The 7,500-nt window shown below is 41.9% G+C and overlaps 1 protein-coding gene across 1 annotated transcript in view; it reads right to left on the bottom strand.

Annotated features, from left to right (window-relative positions):
* Zeb2 (zinc finger E-box binding homeobox 2) overlaps window positions 1–7,500 on the bottom strand; it is a 130,395-nt gene that overhangs the window by 51,923 nt on the left and 70,972 nt on the right.

Consider the following 7,500-nt stretch of genomic DNA (forward strand, 5'->3'; position numbering starts at 1 on the left):
CCAGGCGGGCCCCTTCCTGCCACCTTCAGTATTTCCCAGGTAGTTGTGGAAGTGGCTGACCCTGACCACTTGGTGGCAAAAGTCTGACAGTCCCAATGCCAAACACAGCACACACCCAGGAGAAGGCTGTCATTTCACCCCCCATTGTGGTTCAGTAATTTGTATGGGCTCTTCTCTTTAGCTGCAGACAGAGACTAAATCACACGCTGCCTCTCTCAAGTAACAAGTTACACAAATTAAACAATCACACCCAGGTTCATTTTCTCAAGGAAAAAAAAAAGAGAAAAGAAAGTTTTCACTCTGTGAGGCGGTGAGGAAGCAACGTCAGACAGCTGAGGATGCCTTGCTCTTGCTGTAAACAGACACCTTATTTTTTTTTTTTCTTTTTTCTGCTTTCTAATTCTTCTGGATACAGCTTACTTGGTCTTTCCTAAGCATTTTACTTAATCTTGTGTGCAAGCGCGCATGTGTTTGTGTGTGTGTGTGTGTGTGTGTGTGTGTGTGTGTGTGTGTGTGTGCGCGCGCACGCACATGCACTCCCACTGCCATGATGGCAGCCTGCTATGCCCACACCCACCTGAGCACTTCAGATGCAAGCTGCATTTGCCTGCTAGTTTCATTTCATTCATTAAGGCTGTCTCTTGGGGACAGCTGTGTGATCTAGGACTCAGGTCCTTACACAGGGAGAGGTCCAAAGACAGTTATGAGTTTTACCCCTTCTCTGGCCACACTTATCTCACCGGGTATTGATAACACCTTATCTTGCTGAGCAGAATAACGATACTAAGAATTTAAGCCTCCCGCCTTACTGTAAGTTATTATTCAGAAGTTTATATAGTCCGTGAACAGTTATCAGGAGTCCTGGGGAGAAAGCACAGATCCTCCATTTCATGAAGATACAAGGGAATGTTGGAGGTTTGGGACAGATAAAGGGTGATCCTCAGAAGTTCAAAATCTCCTTTGAGGTAGAACAATTTTATAAAGACAGGGCTGTTACCAAGTTCCAGTGTCTTGTCTGGGCCAGCCTTTCTTACCTTATGGTAATTAAAACCATAAAATCACTTCATAAATGGCTTTAAGTTGGAACCCAAAAAGGCCACATTGTTGAACTTAAAGCCATGCCAATGAAAAGCAAAATAAACAAATAAAGTGACAACCACTCATTCCATCTAATTAATTGCTTGTTGGTTGGTTGTTTTGCTTTTTTGAGACATGGTTTCTCTGTGTAGCTTTGGCTGTCCTGGCACTCTCTCAGTGGACCAGGTTGACCTCTAAATCACAATCATCCTCCTGCCTCTGTCTCCTGAGTGCTGGGATTAAAGGCATGCACCACCATTGTACAGCTATCTAATGAATTTTTTAACAATTAATTTTATGTTGTCTATACTACCCAGAATCCTTATAGTTCCAGTCATGTCCATGACTTATGAGCAACAAGATAGGTAAGAGAACTTATGAATCCCTGTGTCCATTCAGTTTTCAGGCTAAGGGATACAGATGTTTCTAAGGTTTATGAGAACAAGAAACCAACCCGGTGGTGATGGTGGCCGTGCTCACCTTTAATCCTAGTACTTGAGAGGCAGAGGCAGGGGGATCTCTTGGAGTTAGAAAGTAGCCTGTTCTATAGATTGTGTTTCAGGATAGCCAGGGCTACACAGAGAAACCCAGCCTTGAAAACAAAACAAAAAAGAACAAAACAACAAAAAGAACAAGAAGCCACTCTCCCACTATTCCTGACTTGCTTTTCAAAAAGAGTTCAGTAATGAAAGAGCACCAGGTTACGACTAGGAAAAAATTTCAAATTGCTTGACAGCTAAACCATGTAAGCACATTTCACAACGATACCTTTGTTTTGTGTAAACAATTTAGCATTCCTTACAAAGAACGTATATTTTAACAGACAGATGGTTAAGGCATTTCCCATATTACTCAGTTCAAGGTTTGGAGACAAACCTTGTGCTTGTGACTGTACTTATCCACTCTGTGGCACAGAAAACCTGTGGACCAATGGTGCACGGCAACCGGAGAGCGAAGGACAGGGTGCTTATGGGATAAACTTTGAAAGTAGCAAACTAGAAAACCGTATGGCTTTTATTCTATCTTTATACATTAAACTTTCTTGTACATTAATATAGTACTTTACCAATAAAGATATCTTTCAAGCCTTGCATTTTATTTAAACTTACGTGCGTGTATGTGAGAGTGTGCACACGCGGGCGTGAGCATGTGTGTGAGTGAGTCAGGGCAGTTAAGCTAATGGCAGAAGGGAAGGGAGAATTATAGTTAGAAAAGTAGATCATTGGGTCGAGAATTATTAAAGTACCTTAAAGAGCATAGCTTAAAAATAAATGTTAGGAGAAAGAATTGCACCCAATGAAAGATGTATGGTATTTCAAAATGTTTAGAAATATTTTAGCTAAAGAATCAACCAAGTTTTGTAGCTAAAGGGCCATATGCCCTATTTTAATAAAAAGGAATCCATAAAAAATAAATTACTTTCACTAAGTATATGCAAATTCCAATGTAAGCAATCAGTGCAAAATTAATTTTGCCAGAACTGATTAAAAGCATTAATAAATCTATATGCAGTATTGCTTCAATCTGATACTGTAAATTTATTATACTTCCTGTAAGATTAATTATAATGCTACAATAACATATTACGATGCCAGAACATATTACTGTACATTCTGTTAATAACAGTTAAGCGTAACCTGAGTTGTAATTATGGACTGTAACAAAGTAATTTGATAGTGATTGTTTTCTTTAACTGTTAATGTTAGATGGGAAATAAAATGTGTATGTGCTTGTGTTCATTATATTTTTCTCTTTAATACAATACCTAATTAAAATCCCGAAACACCACAGCATTTGTGCTAACAGATTCCTTTCACTTTTGCTCCCCAACAAAACTGTCAGGCTGCCTGAGATAAGCGAAGGTTAAAAACAACAGTTTAAGTTATTCAAGGTTGTTGTACATTCTTGCCCTGAACTGGAGCAGAATGTATTTAAAAATATGTCTGTAGTGCTCGGAACTCATCATCGAGGCTCTTCCGATGACGTAAGCAAACTCTCCCCCCCCCCCCCCCAGTTCTGTGCACGGCTCACAAACAACATAAAATGCTGTCAAGATTAGGGTGACTATAGCTATTCCAGGTAGCAAACTAAAGAACTGAAATAGGCCACAGTCAAAAGGCTTTCTTTCTGATTCTCTTTTCCAAGCTTTTCCCAGCGCTAGAATCCTTGACCCGGCTACTGTGGTTCCAGGCTTGTTGGATGCAATAATCAGAAAACACGAATTTGATGGCATCTGTAACTTATGATCCTTTCCACTTTGTTGTCCCACCCCCCCCCTTTTTTTTCCAAAAAACCAAAGCGGCCACGTCTGCACATAACTTGAAGAACACAAAATCTGAGGCCCTTTAGAACAGTATACACAAACTTTGAGTGGCAAACAGGTTTCTGGAGAACTACCAAAAGAAATTATTCAAGTTAAGCTTTTTTTGGATATATTCCTGATTAAGCCTGAGCACAATGAAAAAAACAGTGTGAAGCACAATCCTGAATGGCATCTGTGCTAGGAGCTTCAGAGGACTGCTGACTGTCATAAAACGCTGTGTGTCACCAGCTGGGGGTCGGGGATTTAAAGATGTCAGGGGGACCTGGCCTCTCAGATGAGGTAGAGATCAGAGAGAAAGCTGTCCAGGTGATGCCCGGGCCCTGAACAGGCCTATCTGCACTTTCATTCAAATGATAATGAGTGTGTAAATCACATCTGTTCCCCCTCTGTGCCTGTGTCCTTGTCACCTGAATAGCATCCCCACCAGGTATCAAATGGGCTACAGGAAATAGGTTTTCTTTTTATCCAACTTCACTCTGAAATGAGAAAATGAGCACCCTGACAAGGAAAGCCATGAACCAACGGGGAATCCAAGGCCAGATTTCATCCTAATAAAGAATATTTAATTGTTAGCTGAAGGTTCAATCAGGGAGCAGAACTCAGGATTCTGATACAAAGGTGCCTCTCTAGCTCTCTCGCTGCCCAGTTCCTCAATAGCCTCAGAATAGTTGCTTGGTAATTAGTCCTCACTGACTTTTAATGATCTGATCTTTTCTAATGGTGCAACCCCAAAATCTCCAACAAGACCGGCAATTCTCACCTTCCCGTCTTCTTTTAAGTATCAAAACAAGAGCTGATGAGATGGAAACACTCCTGAAAAGCCTGGTAGTAGGTAATATTTTTGCAATTAAAACATTTGCAAATGTTTTGTGGTTTAAAACAACGCAGTGGCAGAATGGAGAAGACCCCTTATTTATTCTTTTATACACAAGGAATTTTGATCTAAGAGTACATTTCACCTTTAGGTTCAGCGTCCCCTGTTTCTATCAATCTCTCCCCCCTCCCCTTCTCCTTTTGATCAGAGGCATGAAAGAGTAAGCAAGTGTGAACGCTTAGGTACCTGGGGTATGGAAAGGTGGTAATTAGCACAGCAGGGTAATTGGTGTGTAGATTGCAGCATGAACAAATGCTTTGACTTGTTCTTCCTACTCTTCCACAGTCTCTGTCTCTCTGTCTCTCTCTCTCCTCCCTCTCTCTCTCTATGCCCCTCTCTCTGTCTCTTTTCACTGTCTTTGAAACTCAGCCCAGCTAATAATCGCTTTAGTTTAGCTGCTCACGGACACACTCGTAGGGTAAAGGGAGTATTCCCACCCCCGAGAAGAGAGAAGACACTTGTACTCTCAGTTGCAATCCAAGATTGCTCCTCCACTGCCTGTCCTCAATCAGGAAAACAAAAGTTACCCAGTAATACATATAACAATAAACAATATCCCTCCTTTGTATTGTACAAAAATGAAAATAGAAAAAAATATAAAGTACAAATTAGAACTAGAAAATTTCCTCAAAGCCATCCCTGGGCAGGAAAAGCACCGACATTTTGGGCTCCTGGTGGGATTTGACACTCTGGTGTCTCAGAACTACAGTTGCCTGAAGATCAGTCTCTTTGAGGGACGTGACACTTGGGGGTATCTCAGAACCACAGTTGTTGAAAGACCTGATGTGTCAATGGTTTCAGCATCTCAGAAAGTGATTAAATCAAACCTTTCAGAAATAGATTCGATCTTTAAAAATTGTGTGTATGAGTGTTTTGCCCGCATGTATGTCTGTGAAACCCATGAATGCCACTATTGGATTCTGCAGAACTGGTGGTACCACGCAGGTGCTGGGAATTGGGTCTAGACCTTCTGGAAGAGCAACCAGTGCCCTTAACCACCAATCTCTCCAGCCCCTAGAAATAAATGTAAGGATTTGGAGAGGAAGCTCAGCCGTTAAAAGCCTGTACTGTTGTTGGAGAGGACCCAAGTTCAATTCCCAGCACTCGCAACTGCCTGTAACTCTGCCTCTAGGGAATGCAACATCTCTGGCTTCTGTGGTCATGAGCATATATACCCCCAACGAACATGCCATACGGAAAATAAATTTAACACAGTGTAGTTTGTCAGTTTTGCCAAGTCACTTTTCCAGCTGATGCAGCATGCATGATGTCTTGAATGCAATCATATCTTTTCCCTTTCTCCCTCTCCCTCCCTGTCTGTATCTCTCTCTCTCTCAATCTCTCTTTTACTTGAAATAGGCTCAGCTTTTGATTTTTAGTCAAGCAGCTGAACTTGGGACTTCCTGGTGGAACATTAGCCTACCTGTTTCAGAATACATTTAACATGACGTTTACGGGAGTCATAACTTTTTCAAGATATTCGTATGACACTTGAGACTGGGTGCTAACTTCCTCCATTTTCCCAAAGAGTTCTCAAGTCGGGAGACAAAGGATGTTGAGTTATCCTTTCTTTTTCTGTTATTCTTGCCCACCTCCCTCCTTTCTTCCCTTTTCTCTGTCCACATTGCTTCTTCTCCCCTTAAGCAACTCAGTAAATCGATATTTCACTCACTTAGCTGCAGAGGTAGGGCTCTGTGAACAGATTCTGTCCATCTTGTGTCTGGTGCTATTTACCGTGGGTACTCTAGAGCCCTGAGTACTTTAATGATCATTAATTAATCCATTCTCCCCTTTTCTTCTCTCAAAAAGTTTCACATATGAGTTTGTTTAATGACTCATTAGAGTCATTGCACCCAAGATTAAGGATTAGTTTTATTAACTGTAAATTTCCGAAAACTTGATTTTTAAGTTTATCTTAAAAGTGGTGGCAATTTGCTACTTAAAAGTTACTAGACTTCTTTAACTCCCACAGTTCGAGTTCTTTAGATCACTGTTCTATTTTGCAACCCACAGTTCTCTGTCTGAATACCTGACCAGCAATACCTTTCCCCTACAGATAAAAAGTTCTCACCACACCGGCCTGCTCATTTTCTGTGATAACAGCGAAAAGCAAAGTGACTGGGATTATCAGTGAGTGGCATATGACAAAGTATATTTATTTCTTATTGGCTTACCCCAAACCACACACTGGTATTTTATATGTCTAACATTGCCTCTGTGTGTTATTTCTTTGTTCCCCGGCTTTGCTTCTAACAAACATCTCCTGACCATGGCTCCTACTTATTCCCTTCCTGTTCCTTTAGTACGACTAGAAAGTAACATATTTTCTCAGAACTCTAAACTTTCTCAATCTCTGTTCAATTAAAGATAAACTAATGCTCTGTGGAAGATGTGCCTTGGTACCAAGCATGGTGGAAGGCATAGATTGTCCCCCACCCCCACCCCCTGAAAAACAAGACAAGTAGCCAGAAGCTTTCCATACTTCCCTCTGCCCATTTGGCGTCTCAGGAGTGGGGTGGGGTGGGGTGGAGGTGGGACACCTTCAAACAGGAGGTACAAAGAGAGGAAGCAACCCAGTATCAGAACCAGAGCAGTCAAGTGACAGGCAGGCTCTTATCTTGCATGTGTTTTATCTTTCTGTAGGCACCTGGCTCGAACTGCTTAAAGCTGTATTCTAGCTGCCCAGTTGACTAACTTGCAGTGTTTAGCAATGTGTTTACCATGCCTTGGGTGTCGGTAGGTATTAAAGGATGCACCAGTAGCATCGCCGTTCCACCTGCTTAGTAATGGTTAGGTGCTGCTATCATTTGCTGCACCCAGGAAACACTTTCAGTGACAGAGGGTTCCGCGTAATGCTTCTGTAAGGTGATTTGCAACCGAAATCCTGCAACTTACAGCTGTCACACTGAGATGCCGAAATATTATTTTTACTCTGCGTCTAGCTGTGAAGCTGTGAAAGGTCATGACCTTTAGACACTTAGGATGTTTGTGAGGGTGCCTGCTGTGGATGGGGGGCACCCCAGGTGTTAAACTAGGTATCAGACCACTTCCCCCCAATGGGGTCAGCAGTGGGATTCCACTTTACAGAAGCTGCTAAAAATTGAAGATGACAGAAAGGTTAGACACTGGGGTGGTGGCACTGAGGTAGGGCAAGTTTCTCGCTCAGTGCTCCACCAAGCTTTCCAAAGCTGTGCACTCAAGGTACGGGCTAATAAGAGAGTCTTAG

This window comes from Rattus norvegicus, chromosome 3, assembly GCF_021556685.1.
Source record: "Rattus norvegicus strain SHRSP/BbbUtx chromosome 3, alternate assembly SHRSP_T2T, whole genome shotgun sequence".
In the NCBI taxonomy this organism is placed as follows: domain Eukaryota; kingdom Metazoa; phylum Chordata; class Mammalia; order Rodentia; family Muridae; genus Rattus; species Rattus norvegicus.